The sequence below is a fragment of the Pteropus vampyrus genome, unplaced genomic scaffold (genome assembly GCF_000151845.1).
Source record: "Pteropus vampyrus isolate Shadow unplaced genomic scaffold, Pvam_2.0 Scaffold462, whole genome shotgun sequence".
Classification (NCBI taxonomy): Eukaryota; Metazoa; Chordata; class Mammalia; order Chiroptera; family Pteropodidae; genus Pteropus; species Pteropus vampyrus.
This window is the reverse complement of record NW_011889243.1, coordinates 1,425,027-1,440,286: the sequence shown is the minus strand read 5'-3', so window position 1 is coordinate 1,440,286 and position 15,260 is coordinate 1,425,027. Positions and strand designations below refer to the sequence as shown.

Here is a 15,260-nt window from a genome sequence, read left to right as displayed (position 1 = left end):
GTGGGACTTGTTCTTTTCTGCACCCAGAGCCCAGCTCAGATCCGTCACAGAGAAGGCACTGAAAACTAAAGTTGTGGAAAGAGTGAGTGGATTATCACAGCACTCAGCCCGCAGCCAGGTGCACAGTGAGACCTTCATAAGCAGAAAGACTGTGGCCTGGGGACTGAGACGCCTAGCTTCCTGTCCTAGGTCAGCTCAACAGGCAACATTAACCATATCACCTGAGAAATGATTAAAGCAGGAGTTCCTTACCTGAGTCCCCAGTGAGGGGGAACTTAGGAGGTCTGTGAGCACCGATATAAATTTATGCACACGGTGGGCAAGGGGTGCATCTGTTTTGGGTATGCACTGTGGCTTTCATCAGATTTCCCAGTGGCCCACAGACCAAAGAGATTTAGAACCAAGAAGCAGGACAGAGTAAGACAGCCCCCCAGAAGAGAATACTCAGGGACCCCATGTCCACCTGCACATCAGCAGGGCTATTGGGGAGCAGGGGTCAGCAAGTACAATTCTGCAGCCCCAGGTCCTAGCCAGGGCCTGTGGAGTCACAGAAAGCTTTGAGCTGAGTCTCAAAGCTCACTCCCCTGGAGTTTTCTGCAAAGGCCCCTCCCATGTTGCCCAACACAGAAAGGTGCTGGCTCCCTACGCAGGGAAGAGAACTATCCAAGATGGTGGGCCGTCTTGTGGGGGTGAGTTCCTTGTCTGGGGGATGCCAGGGCTGGACAGGGTGGGTGAGACAGAGGTCAGAGTGAGTGAGTAGCAACGCTGAGTCTCACTCTCAAAGTCTCTGGGCCTCAGTTTCCTCATGTTAGAGCCCAACACTACACAAAGTGGTCCCTGTGAGTCCAATCTGAGTGAACGAAAGGAAGTGGTGGGCCATGCAAGGGTGAGGATCCAGACCGCAGGGCTGAGTGCCCAGTCCTGCATTTGGGCAATCTCCTCACCTGGTGGTAGCCTTGGGCCCTCTTCTCTCCTGGGGTAGGGTAGGGGACAGGCTACCCTGGCTGCCCCACACTGCTAACTGGGCCTATTTGGGTGCGACAGTTACACCTCCCACATGATGGTGACCCCAGATAGCATAGGACTGAGAGGTTTCATTATGAGCCTGGACTGGAGTCAAGGGAGCCCATGAGCTGGACAGAGAAGCACTGAGCAGGACTGGCAGCCAACCCAGGCCACATGAGCTCAGTGGATCCCCCAAAGTCTAAGCTCCTCCAGGAGCCCCTCATCTAGGCCTTGGGAAATGGAGGTGCAGAGAGAGTCCTTTACCCAGGTCACTCAGGGAGTTGGTAGCAGATCTGGGCCAGGATCCCGGGACTCCTGCCCCTGGCTGGGCTTACTCTGGGCATGAATGTGCTATACTCTCTCGGGTGACTCTGCATGCCTCAGCACACCATTCCTGCCAGAAAGGGGTAGCGGGCACTCCCCACAGATTGATTCAGACACAGGCCTGCCATGTCTTCCTGGATCCAGCCACCCTGAGCTTCAGTTTCCTCCTCCCTAAAACAGAAATATGAAACCATCTTCCTAGGCCTATGTGAGGATTAAAAGAGCAGATATACAGTCTTGCTAAGGGCAGAACAGGGCCCTTTCTAGCACTCCCCCCCTCTCTGGGCCTCAGTTTCCCCACCTTTAAGCAAAAAGGTTGCCCCGAGTGATTCGCCAGGTCCCCAGAGCCTTTGATGCTTTATGGGAAGCCTGCCCAGTGCCCAGCCCGTGCCCATATCCCTGGGAGACAGGTTGCAGTGGCAGACACCAGGGCTTGCCCTTGGAAAGCTCCCTGCTGGTTGGCAGATAAGAGCCAAGGCCAAGGAGGAAAGGCTACTTAGCAGAGCTGGGAGAAAATTCGCTCATGGCAGGGCTCCCCAAATGGTGGCCCCTGTGCCTCCACCTTGCCACAGTCTCCACCTCTCCCAGCCTGCTCCACTCATTACCTGCCTGTCCCCTTTAGGCATCAGGTTTATACCTCTGCTCCAGGGGCCATGAGAGGCTTGAAAATGTAAAACCCAGTGTGAGCTGGGCACTGATAAAGGAAGGCTTCCTAGAGGAGACAGAACAAAGAGCATAAAATTCACACAGAGGCCTGAATACCCAGATGAGGAATCCAGATCCTGAAGCCACTGGCAGTTTCATATGTGCTCCAGTCTCCTAGGCAGAAATACCTGACCCCACCCAGGGCTAGCTTCAGAGCGGTGTCCCCAGCAGAGGGCTTGAGGGGGAAGAGGCACCAGGACTCAAGGCCCCATCTACCACTCCTCTGAAGCAATGGACTGTGCCTCCATCTCAGAGAAATTAGTCCTAGTCAAAAATGCCCAGGACTGCTGAGGTCTCACTGCAAACAGCTTTGCCGCTGGTGAATGCTGGTTGGCCAGGGAGGGCTCCCCAACAGATTAAGAGCGATGCCGGCCCCAACTCATTCATATTCTGGTCTGGCTGCAGGCTTCAATATGGCTGAGAGATGGGAGGGCAGAGGCAGCCCTCCGAGAATGCCCGGCTATGATTCCTCTCCAATTCCAATTTATTTTCTATCATTAATGCTTTTGAAAAGCCCCACATACTCTGCAAACAGGGAAAGAGCACAGGGCTCAGGAGGGAGGAGAGGGCTTGGGGCAGAGTGGAGAGCAACAGAGGTGATACAGGCAGATGCTAGAGGCCCTGAGACCTGGGTTCAAATCCCACTCCACGTCCACCTACCTACAGAACCCTGGGGCAAACCTGGTCTATACCTGTCTGTGGGGAATGAGTCCCTGCTCTTCCTGCTCTGCTCACCTCTAGGACTATTTCCAAGATCTACTAAGGGTCAGAGGTGAGTGCGCTTTATATACTGTAAAAGGCTGAACATCTTGAGGGTACCCCAACTCCAGGGCCCAGAGAAGGCCTGGAGCCACAGCGCAGAACAGATAAACACCAGGATTTGGGTCATCCCTCCTCTCCCATCTCATAAGTCTCAAACTCACACTGCCATCCTCCCTTCCCCCACATGCTCACCTGGGACCAGCCTTCTAGCCAGCAACCCTCCTCCTCTACCCTCTACTGTGGAGCCAGCGGGATCATTTCTAGATGTCTTCTGCTCAGAACCCTTCTGGGGCTCCGCATTATCCAAACTTCCCACCTCCATTCAAAGCTCTCCCAGGCAATTCAACCCCTCTGGGCAGCCTCCCATGCTATTTCTTGCCTGGAATTCCCTCCTCCTTGGCCCCAGTTCATCTGTCAAACTCCTACCCCCTCTTCATGATGCAGCCTAAGTTCTCCTCTGTGAAGCTTTTCTTAACTCCCCTGGCCTGCCCTGCTCTGTACTCATAAGTACCCAGTAGACACCTATTACAACTCAGTAACAGTCATTATGTTTGTGTGGCAGCTCCCCTCCTATCAGTTAGCTCTTCTGGCCAGGGGCTGCATCTGATTCATCCTGTGCAAAGCCCAGTGCTTGGCAAAGTGCCTGGCTCACAGTAGAGCTATTTATCCAGTCACCTGACTTTAACTGAGCACCTACTCTGTGTCAGGCTGTGTGCTGGGTGCTGAGAATACAGTAGCAAAGATGGAGCTGGTCCTTGCCCTCAAGTTGCTTCCAGTGGATGTACTCAAGGAATGTCTGTTGAAAGAATGAATGGATACACAATAATGCTGTATATGGGGAAATAGGCCCAGAGAGGCAAAATGCCCTATCCAAGGATACCCTGCCTCCCTGCCCACATTTCTACTCCATTTCACTTCTGGAACCTTAGCAGAAATTAGAAGGAACTCAAAATAAAAGGGTAGAATCAAAAAAAAAAAGGAAGATAATGTGGTGGATTCTCCCCCTTTCTCTATAACGTAAAGAAAATTGCTTTTGCCAACTATTGCAGCTTAAAAGCAATTAGAGGTTTTGGAGGGGACTCGGCATGAGCAGAAGCGACAGAGCAAGTGTGCCCAGTACAAAATTTTTCCAGCATTCGTTTGTATCAAGCAAAAGGAAAAAAGGTGTTAAAAGCAGCAATATCCAGCAGCAGAGATGGTGGAGATAAAATATTTACAGCCTCCATGGGAGGGGTCTAGGAGGGGCCAGAGACCCCCACTCTCCACACCCACTCTATGTTCTGGAGACAGGAAAAGGGAGGGCAAAGAAAGGGAGACAAGGAAAAATTAGCTACCCCCTTGGCCTGCAGGGATAGGGGTTCAGGACAAGGAGGGTAGAAGCCTCCATATGCCCCCTACAATCTCACCCCTTCCCTAGCATCCATGGCTCACAACTACTAAGCAGCCTCCAGCCACCAGAGAGCCATACACCTCAACCGCAGACCTGGCCCTACTCAAAATCTGGAAAGCACGCACCCTGCAGGCTGGCAATCAAGGCCTGCACGGCCCAGACTCCTCTTCAGACTCATTTCCGATGCTCCCTTCGTGGATGTTGCCCTGACTGTGCTCTAAGGAGCCTCTCTCATTCTCAACTCCAAACTTTTGCCTGATGAGGGACAGGAAGGAATGTGTACCACTCCTCTGAGTGGGGTAAGCCAAGTTCAAGGAGACAGGCCCAGAGCAGATGACAGAGCCACAGACACATCGTTCTAGGCCAGAGGTTAACTTCCAACCAAGCCTCTCCTGCTGCTGAATCACCACTTCCTTACCTGGACCTTGGCCTCCTCTCTCCAAATACAGAGCAACCACCATCAGCCCCTTTCTGAAACCTAACTTCCTTCTTCCTATCTGCAGCAGACTCCCTTTTGTCTCGGGCACAAAAGACATAGTCTCCTTTAGAAGCAGTCATTTCTAAGTTCGAATGCCAGCTCTTCCATTCACTTGCAATTCCCTCAATCTCTCTGAGCCTCGCTTTCTTCATCTGTTAAATGGAAACAGTAATAGTACATATCTCATGGGTTTGTATTTAGAATTAAATGAGGTAATGCATATAAAGTGCCTGGCACTGTGACTAGCAGTAGGTATTCAATGAACTTACCTTCAGCTGAAGGACTAATCAACAAATGGGCTAATAGCCCACAGCCTGCCCGGGCCTCACTTGAGAGCAGAAGAGACCCCAGGAGGAGTGGTGACATGCCCCAGGTCACACAGCCCTGAAGAGCCACTCTTTCAAGGTTAGGAGTTTTACTCTCATTCTCCAATTGTGGAGAATGCACAGGCTTGATAAAGGATTTGGTGGAGCCACAAGGGCATAGCTGGGGATCAAAAGGTGTCTTGATGTCTATCTCTTACTTTCCCTCTGGTCACCCTTCTCTCGAGGGCCTCTCCCACCCACTGGCCCCCATCCTGTCCTACAGAAACAAGCCAAGCAGTAAGCCTGGCACTAATAAGGGCTCTTTTCGTTGTGGGCGCAGAGATGGGAGCAAAGGAGGCCAGTACCAGCCCTAGATGGCTGAGCCTCAGGACAGCCAGTAAGCAGCCCATGCTCTCCAAGGGGGAAAGGAAAAGGGGCGTAATGGGAGAACCTGGGGTCTGGCCCCAGGGATAACTGACAGCCCTTCCCCAGGTGGGGCCACCTTCCCTTTTGCATCTGGGTGGTCCAGGTGGTCCATAGGCAGGGGATCCTGGGACTAAAAAGCTTATTGCCAAGGCTCGGCAATGCTTTTCACTATGAGACCCAAGATAGGGTTGGTCCACTCCATCTGCCTCAGCTTCCCTATCTGGAACCTTCTAGTTCCAACATTCTCCAATCCCATATCCATGGCCTCTGTGACCCCTGCAGAGTCAAGAGATGCTCTGACATCACCAAGGGTAGAATAAGGAGCCCCAAGCATGTACGGATGCTGGGAGGCAGGATCACCCTGATCCCCAAAAGACAAGGAAGCACAGGGAGACCTTTGCCTGCCCTAAGCTGGCCAAGGACATCGTCCTGTGACACCTCACCAGGAAGGAGGTGGCTGTTACAGAAGAGGGAAAGATGGCATCTCAGGAAGACTAGATACAGCCATGGCCCCTGCCCCTTTCTGCATGTGCCCAGGAGCTCACAGCTCCAAGCTTCACTTCCCATCAACGAGGCTACAGTCTTCAGCCCAGCCCAGATCTCAGGCTCAGTCTCAAGCCCTGGACACCCCCAGTTCCCTCAGACCTCATAGCTATCCAGACTGGGATCCTAAGCCCTCCCACCGGGCCTCCCCTCCCTTGCCTTCCCCGACTGCCCCGCAAGGGGCCTGTTAAGGGGTAGCCCAGCTTCTCTTTCATGGCCAGAATCTGATAACATTCTCCTAAATTAAACAATAAACAAGAAATTGTTTTAGATTTTCCTGATTCTGCAGTTCCTGATTAATCCCCTCAGCAAACAAAAGGAAGAGATAATTAACCTAAAAGACAGTAGCTTCCTGTCTCCAGTGAGCCAGAGGAACCCCCCTCCCAGGGGGATCCTGCTCAGCCACCTGGCCACCTCCAAACCACTTATCTCCTCCCCTCCCCAATCTCAGCCAGTCCTGGGTGACATGTGCCCACCTCCTGGATCTCGCCTCTCCTCCTCTCACCCTCTTTGCTACGTGACTTCGGACAAGACCGGCCACCTTACAGCCTCTGTCTCCTCATCTGTTAGCATCCTCATCTCTCAAAGACAAAATAAAAGTAACATGTGACCACCTGAGGTTAGATAGACATTTTCTCTTATTTTTTATAGGTGGATGCTGAAATATTTAGGAGTGAAATGCCACGATGTATATAATTTACTTTTTAATAGCTTAGGGAAGATATGGCAAAATGTCAACAATTGTTACACCTAGGTGAGAGGTATATGGGAGTTTCTCTGCTATACTTGTCTCTCTACCTTTCTGTATATTTGAAATACTTTTTAAATATTTTTAGAAGTATTTAAACAAAGCATTTTTTAAAAAAACAATTTTTTTTAATCCATTATTGGTCATATGAGTCAGGAGCCCCAGAAACAGTGCCCCATGCTCCTGGCGGGCCTGAAAGGCAGCTGGGTCTCTTAAGTAGGTTAAACATCTCCCCTGCCATCTCCTTTATGTGGTTTCCCTAGAAATTGCTTTTTTTCACAGATTCCACCAAGTCCTAGCTCCACATTTAGAAGCCTTAGCTCATTCAGAACATAGCGCTTTAGTGAAGCAACTGTTGTCTTCTGACTGACCACCTGCCTCCTGCCTACCATCTCCCTGTCCTTCGGCAGAGCAGCCCTGGACTGGTGACTGCAATGCTGGCTTCATCTTCATGTGGCCACCACCCTCCCTGAGCCTCAGAATGCCCCCATCTGTTAAGTGGAAATGACGACAAATCAGTTAACTAACTGCGTGGCCATCTCATTCAAAGGCACAACGTTACCTCACGAAGAGGCTGAAATCCCCATTTAACAAATGGGAAAGCTGAGACCCAGGACCAGGAAAGGCTGGAAGCAGAACACAAAAGACGGCAGTAGAGGGAGGTAGGAGTGAGCAAAAGCTCCCTGCCTCCCAATTCCCCCTCCTCCCCATCCCTCTATCCCAACTCTGACAGCACACATTGGAGAGAGGGTAGACTACATGCATCTCCTTTTTTCTAGCTCCTGTTTATTGAGCTTCCTGGTCAGGAATAAATGGCCACAACTGCAGTGGCGCAGCCAAGGTCTAGCTGATCCACACAAATGCTAGCCAGGCCCACCTCTGCTGATTGATGATGGAAGAGTTATCAGTACCAAGTAATCAATCGCTAATTGCTGAATGCCATGCAATTCATGGGGGACAGTTATATGTGGCTGGAGGTTAGGTGCCCTGTCCTGGCCTGGCAGAACCTTCAGGGGCAGGGATCACCATATCTGTGGTGAGCACCTCAGCACAAAAGGTCTCCGTAACTTGGGAGCTTCTCGAGACGGATGTCCTGGGCCTAGCCCATAGCCCCAGCCCAAGGGAAAAGTTGAAATGGTAGTAGCCACAGGGGCCCTGAAGGACACACCACATGCCCCTCCTCAGCCCATCTGGCCCCAGGTCCCTGGACAGGCTAGGTGCCCAAAATGGATAAGCCTGGTCTCTGCCACAAAGGCATTCCCAGGCCACGAAGAGATACAAACCACCACATGTCACAAGCCTGAAATACGGTAGGCCTTGCACACAGTAGGTGCACAGCAAATGTTTGCTAAATGTAAAGCAGATACGTTTACATGTCAAATGTAAAGCAAATGCTCTCAGAGTTCTGAGGAAGAAGTAGCTAGGGTTGACAGGGTGGTGGTGGGGGTGGGGGGGTGTTAAATATGGCATTTTGGCTGAGTGTTGAAAAGTGTGTGGGATCTACATGGGTAGAGATGCAGGAAGGAATTAGACAAAGGGGACAGTACAGTCAAACCTTGGAGGATGAAAGCCACAGCATGTGTAAAGGGGAGAGTGAATGGTGTTTGGCTGGAGCCTGGGGGCACAGAGAAGTATGAATGGAGATGGCTGGGGCAGAGGGTCAGACTGTGAAAGGCACCTAAGGGTCCTGGAGGCAACACGGAGCCCTTGAAAGGTGCTGAGCAGAAGCGTGACAGCCAGCATGTGTTTGGAGGACAGTTAAAAGCTACGGAGTTCACTGTTACTGCAAGATTGCATGCCCCAAGAGGGCAGGAGCTGGTCCTATTCACCTCTGTCCCACAAGAGCCAGCACAGCCAGCCCAGAGGAAGTACCCAACAAGCGAATTGCTGAATTATTACAGGATCTTCAGATGGAAGACTAGGGATTCCTGGAATCACAGCTGTGGAATATCATGTTTATAAAAAAAATATATTTATAGTATAGCCTCAAGAACAGCCTTTTGAGGGAGATAATTATCTCCAATTTACAAAAAGGGAAGCTAAGGCTCAAAGAGAGACAGAGAGTAACCTGGTCAAGGTCACCCAGCTGGTCAGTTGTGGAGCTCAGAGCTCTCCCCACCCTGACCAGAAGGCTGAGCCCTGCTCACCTGGGCATGGCCCAGGGCTGCCCAGGAGGTGAAGGCCTGCCCACCCCCCCACTCCCTGGCACTCCCTTACCCCTAACTGTTGCTGGGCAGCTGGAGAAATGCAGCAAACACTGCCTCACTGAGAGTCCCCCATACCACTCCAGCTGGGATTGGCTGCTTGTCACCATGACAACCTGTCCCTATGCCTATGATGAAGACAGGGATGGGTGGGGGAATCTCTGGAATTCCCCCAAAACTTCATCTAGACAGGCCTCTACCCCCAAAGTTTGGAAAGCACACCCATGGAGCAAGGGTCCTGGATCAGAAGTCCAGAGACAAGGTCAAGCCCAACTCATCATGCATCTCTGGAAAATCACTTCCCAGTTTCATTGTCTATGAAATGGAGCTGTCTACTTTATAGAACTACCATGAGGAAAGTAAAAACTTATGGAAAATTATAAATCAAATTTTGTACTGGAAAATCATAATAAGGCTCCTCTCTACTTCAATCTGAACATTGAAACTCCAACAGAGGTCACTGCCCTGTCCTAGTTGAGAGCAAACATGAACTAACATTTACTGAGATTCTTCAATATATCAGGCTAGTGGATGCTTTCCATGTATTATTTCAAAGCATGCTAATGATACCCCTACAAGGTAGGTCGTGTTCTTCCAGATACAGATGAGGAAACTGAGGCTCGGGAAATTGAAGTGACTTGCCCGAGCTCATCCAGCTCAGAAGTGGCTGAGTCAGGATTCAAACTCAGTTCCAGACAGCACCCAAGCCCAGGCTATTCAAGGGGCCCATTTCCATACCCCTGAATCTCAGAGCTACAGAATCAGTGTTCGGGGTACGGCTGCATGTCAGATACACACACTCCACTGAGGCCCAAGACCCTTGACATAAGATGCAATGTGCCACCCCATGGCCTGTGGACTATCAGGGCCATTAGAACCAGGTGGGGGATGGGAGGGTGGCTGGCACAGCTGGTCCTGAGCTAACTGGATCAGTCCTGGGCATGAAGCCACCTGTCCAGCTGCCCTGGCAGATGGGTGCTAGAATGGGGCCACCTGTCAAGGCCAACCTCCATGTTCAAACCAACCTGGACACCGAGGTTCCATTTTGGACTCCGCCCACCCTGACGTTGGTGGCTGGCAGTGCCTACATAGATCCAGAAGGCCAGAGTGAGAGCCACTATCCCTCTTTCAGCAGCCGGTGCCTCCATATGGCCCCATATGCTCCCTAACAGCTGGACTGCTGAAGCAACTGCCTGAGGATGTCCTCTGTAGAGGCCCTAGACACTGCCCCACCCCTGCATAGCAGGCCATAGGCAAAGCCAGGAAAATTCCAACTTGCTTTAAGACTTTGTTCAAGTCACCGTCCCTCTCTGGGCCTCAAACTCTTCCTTGTCAAAAAGCAGTGCAGACAACCCCTCTATCTCTTCCTTTTGTATCCCATTTCCGAGGTCCCAAACTTCTACTCAAACTCATTCCAGTTCTCCAATTAAACTTATCCATTTTACAGACAAAGAAACTGAGGCCCAAGGGACCACAGGGACTTGCTGAAGTGTGACACTAGGTCGCCCATACTAAAGGCTACATCTTATGACTCCAGGACACCTGCCACCTCTGTATACCCAGGTGGTGGGAATAGTAATTAATGCCTGAGACCCTGCCCAATTCTGACAGCCTACATCTCCCCACCTGGCTCTCCACCCAGGCTGAATCTCTCCATCCTCCGTCAGGTGGGGAACCATGCACAGCCCCTTGGCCATCCTGGCGAAGGCAGGCAAAGCATCTATCCCTGCTGTTGCCCTCATCACCAGCCTGGATTCCCATATCACCTTTGGGATTGCCTCCCTGCCTCTGGCTCTCCTGGCCAAACTCTCCTATGACCACCAGAGGGAGCAGTTTAAATTGCAAATCTGATCCCATCCCTCCAGAACTTCAACCCTGCAACCCCTGAATACGGAATCAGCCCATGCTCCTCAGTCAAGCACTCAAGGTCCTCCTCCATTTTTTTCCAACCTGCTCTGTGCCTGCTGTGCCCCTGCATGAACTACTCCATTACAAACACATTCCACCCATGCCTGCTGCTTCCCACCTCCTTGCTTTTTCTAGTGCTGTGCAATCTGCCTAAAAAGCCCTCATTCATTCACATTCTCTGTTCGTTCATTTATTCAGTATATTTACTGAGCATCTACCAAGTGCCAGAAACATCTGAGCAAGTAAAAAAAGCACCAGTCCTTCCAGTCCATCCGAAATAACCCTTGCCCACTCTTTCCCACCCACCACCACCATCACCACCTCTGCAGCTGCCCAGCCCATTCTGCCTCATACTGGGGTGTAGGTCAATATCTGTGTCCTCTTTCGGAGCTCACTCAAGGAGGGGCCCAGGCTTGTCAGCAGTAGCTCCAGAAGTTAGCCCAGGCCTCAACGCAGGAGATGCCCCCAAATGTAGAGTGAGCCCTAAGTGTAGAATTCCAGGTAATGAAGAGCAAGGCTACATGACATCGTCCTTGGGAGCAGCTGTCTAGATGCTGGAAGCCCATGGAAGAGACTGATTGGCCAGGGTGGCCTGCCCATATTTCCCCCAACAGAAGCCTGAGTGGTCAGGGGTACTCTTCTCCCTCCTCAAGTCACCCTAAGGCCCAGCCTGCCCAACTTCTTATCATTGAATTTGTTAGAATGTAATATTTTTACAATTTAACACACAAACATGGCAAGGTCAAGGCCTGGCTAGAGAGAGGAATTAAGGGGGCCACACTAGGCATTACCTCTTACCAGTCAGAAGGTTTGACAGGCGAGTGGCTGTTGTCCTAAAGGAGCAGCCAGTGGGGGCTGGGAGCACCTGGCTGAGATTTTACCCCTGACAGCTCAGACCAGGGGCCAAAGAGGTACTCTTCTCTTCTCTGCTCATGGCTTGAGGCCCCAAATGAAAGGCTCATCCTGCTGGAGTCAGTTTGGGGGCTATGGAGAAGAACCAGGGCAGGGGTTCAACCAGGCCTTGATGGCAGGGGTGGGGCCAAGCAGGCATCTGGCCATGCTCCAACCACCTGGATGTCAACCAGAGCATCAGTCAACACTCAGAAGGCAAAAGTCCAGAGCTCAGAGAGCCACACGGGAGGTGAAGAGAAATCAAGAAAGGACAACTAAGAAAAATGGAGTCAGCAAGAGGCTGCATGAGAGTGAAGCCAGCAGAGGCTGAGGGAGGCACCACAAGGTTCAGCAGGCCAACCTCACCTCCCAGCCCCAGGAGGAGTTTTGGTCACTCCTGGGCAACAGCCCCCCGCACCACACACACACACACTCCCCCACAAGAGGCCTCCAACGGCCTGAGTAGCCCTGGTGATGAGTCTAGGCTGCCATCAAGACTGGAGGGGTCACAGAGGCTTGCCTGGTGCTGACAGCCACTCTAGCCTCCTGTGCCTCAGATGGCCACCTGGGAAGGAAGTGGTCTCAATACCCACGAGGTCTCCCTCCCCACAATGCACATTTGGACCTCTGTGGACAACCTATTCCCCTGAGGGTGAGCTCTTTGGCTCCAGGATGGAGATCTCAGGAGAGTGAGAAGGGTTCCAGGCCTAAACAAGAGGACAATGCCAGTGCCTAGCCTAGAGTGCCAGGCTGGGGATGATTTCCAGAATGATACGGACATCCCAGTGTTAAGGATTTACAAGTCGTCATGCAGAGCGCTGGCAGATTCTGGCCCCAGATCTAGGAAGCAAAGGTTAATGAGGCTAGGGTCAAGAGGTACCAGAAGTCAAGCCAGGGAGAATAAGGTTGAGAGTGGCTGTGCCCACCTTCCTGCCCATCAGGGGAGGATGTTGCTCACAGGCAGCAGGATAGCTGCCCTAGGAAGACCCTCCAGCAGTGGGGTGTCTTCCCTGCCCCCTCCCCCACCTTGCCAAAGACCAGGGTTAAAGGATACCCTCACAGGAAGGGGCCACCCTGAGACTGGAATTCTCCTAAGTCCACCTCTGCCTCAAAATTCTTCTCTGTGAAATGGAGAGGAAGCATGCCCATGGACCTTGCATTCTCATAAGGTGGCTGAGAGATTCCAGAGGGAAAATGTAAGTGGAAGTAAAAATTAAGCCTGAAAGCTGGTCAAACAACGTATTACCATTCCTCAGAGACCAGGTAGATACTTACTGATTGGTTCAGCGTTACACTCCTCTATCCAGAATCTAGGCTGAGAACAAGACTTCTGACCCCACAGGCTCATACACTGAGTGCCAGTAAAGAGAGCATATGGACAAGGGCTGCTGAGAAAACCAGCTGCTCCAGCCTAGAAGCCCAAGCTGGATGGAAGGATTCAGGAGCAATCACAGGTTTCCTAGAGGAGGAAGAGCCTGCCTTGGAAGCAGGGAGGATTTGATAAAGGGGAAGGGCCTGCAGGGGGCCTGAACTCTGACCCTTCCTTGAGCTTCTCACTCCTGTGGACAGAGTGTTCCCCATCTCTCAGGGGCACCATCCTAGACAACATCTTCCCATGCCATCTTCCACTACAGGGGCAGGTCTAGCATTTGGGGGTTGAGGGGGGCTAGGAAGTTCCCTGAGGCAGCCAGCACAGGAAAGGAGTGTGAGAGAAGACTCCGTGATGGGGGTTGGGGATATAGCACAGCCACAACCTCATCACACAGAATGAGGTACGCAGGAGCATGGCTGCAAGCAAAGCTAGGATGGCGGGGCACCAGGCCGAGGGCCTAGAGGTACCCCGTCCAATTCGCAGCCTCTGGGGAGCTCTGCACCTTTTGAGCAGTTCCCTTCTTCCAACAGCCAATCCCACAGAGCAGAAGGTGCGGGGACACACATACATACACTCTAGGCATGTCTCCCCGCTCCCCCACCTCAAGCCCCGTGTCCTCAGCCTGGCTGCAAAGACGACCTGGATGCTGTCGCCGCGCCGTCCCACCCGACCCTGGCAGGGTCACAGGAGTCTGGCGCCCGGAGCGGCTCCAGAGCGGCGCCTCGGGGCTGGACCGATGTCCCCGAGGGCGGGCGGCTGTGCCAGCTGAGTGGTAGAGACGCACCCCTCAGTCCACCCGGCGGCACAGCCTGCGCCCCGCCCCATTCGAACCTCGCTTTCTCTCCTTAGGAAAGAAAGGCCGAAATGCCACCATTAAAGCGCCTCCATCCTCTCACCGCACACACAAAGTTGCTCCAAGTCGCGGGGGTTCTGGCGGCGGGCGAGGGTTAGGAGGGGCCGCGCAGCTGGCGGGCGCGCGGTCACAAACTGGGGTGCCGCGCGCGCCCCCTCCCGCTCCGCGCGTGCATGCCTCCACGGGCGCGCACCCAACATCCCACCCCCACCCACTGCCCCGAGGCTCCCGCCCAATCAGACACCGCGCATGCGGCGCTGCCGGCGAGCAGGCACCCCAGCTCCCGGCCTGCGCCCCGCGATCCCGGCCTGGCCGCAGCATCAGGGCCTGGGCAACTCACCGTCTCGGGCGCGCATTCTGCGCGCAGCTCTGCTCTCTGGCTGCATCCCCGGCTCGCCTCCGCTCCGCTTCCCGCTCCGGGTCCGGTTCCCGCTCCGCAGGTCTGGGCTCCGAGATGGAAGCAGCAGCAACGAGCAGGGAGGGCGTGTGTACGCGCGCGCGCGCGTGTGCGTGTGCGCGGGAGGGCCACCGCGCTCCCCTGCGCGCCCGCTCCTGCCTTCTGCCCTCCACGCTGCGATGCCAGCAGAATCCCTAACGCGCGCTCCCACCCGCCTGCGCTCACACACACGCGCGCGAGCGTGCAATCCGCGGCCGCACCCCCGGTTCCACACTTCCGACTCTCCCTCCGGTGGCGCTCACAAAGGGCTGGATGCACCGGCCCGCCGAAGCTCCCGGAGTGCGGCCCGCGGCGCCGAATAAGCAAACCTGCGTCCCCTTCCAGGCTGGCCCCGCTTCAGGTCCCCAACTGTCTCCGGAGGGGAGCCCCTCGGGCGTCTCTGCTCCGCCACCATGCCCCACCCGGCCGCGGCCACTCTCCCAGCCTGAACCCCGGCCGGGGCGCCCAACTCGGGCTGCCGACGCTGACACCCAGAGGCACCAGCTCGCTCCTCGCCCACGCCGCCACCCGGAGCCGCGTGCTCTCCCGCTCTCTCTTTCCTCGTCTTCGGTCACTGCCCCTCTTTACTTCCTCTCTTTTCTCCTACCTGCTCCTGGATCCCAATCTGTCTCTCGCGTTTTCTCTCGCTATCGTGCTGCCGCCCTCTCCCGCGCTCTCTGCTCCCCACCTCCCTGGGCTGCCTCTCACATTTTCTGCATTACATTGGGTGCCGCCCGCCGCTCGCCTGGCCCAGGGTTCGAGCGCGCAGTAGACAATGAGAGGACCAGCTGTGCCCCGTCCCCGCCGCTCTCTCCTCTCTGCGCTCGCTCGGTGGCTACTCGCTCTGGCCTGTCCGGCGGCGACGTCCCGCTCTAGCCTCGGCTGTCGCTGACAGCTCCCATCTCTCCCA

The 15,260-nt window shown here is 53.7% G+C and overlaps 1 long non-coding RNA gene across 1 annotated transcript in view; it reads right to left on the bottom strand.

The window, feature by feature from the left end:
- The window catches only part of LOC111732472, a 50,368-nt gene extending 35,458 nt beyond the window's left edge, over positions 1-14,910 (bottom strand). The window contains exon 1 of the long non-coding RNA XR_002777566.1: positions 14,255-14,910. This is a non-coding gene — a long non-coding RNA (uncharacterized LOC111732472). The remainder of the gene's footprint in view (positions 1-14,254) is intronic.
- Between the last annotated feature and the right edge of the window lie 350 nt (positions 14,911-15,260).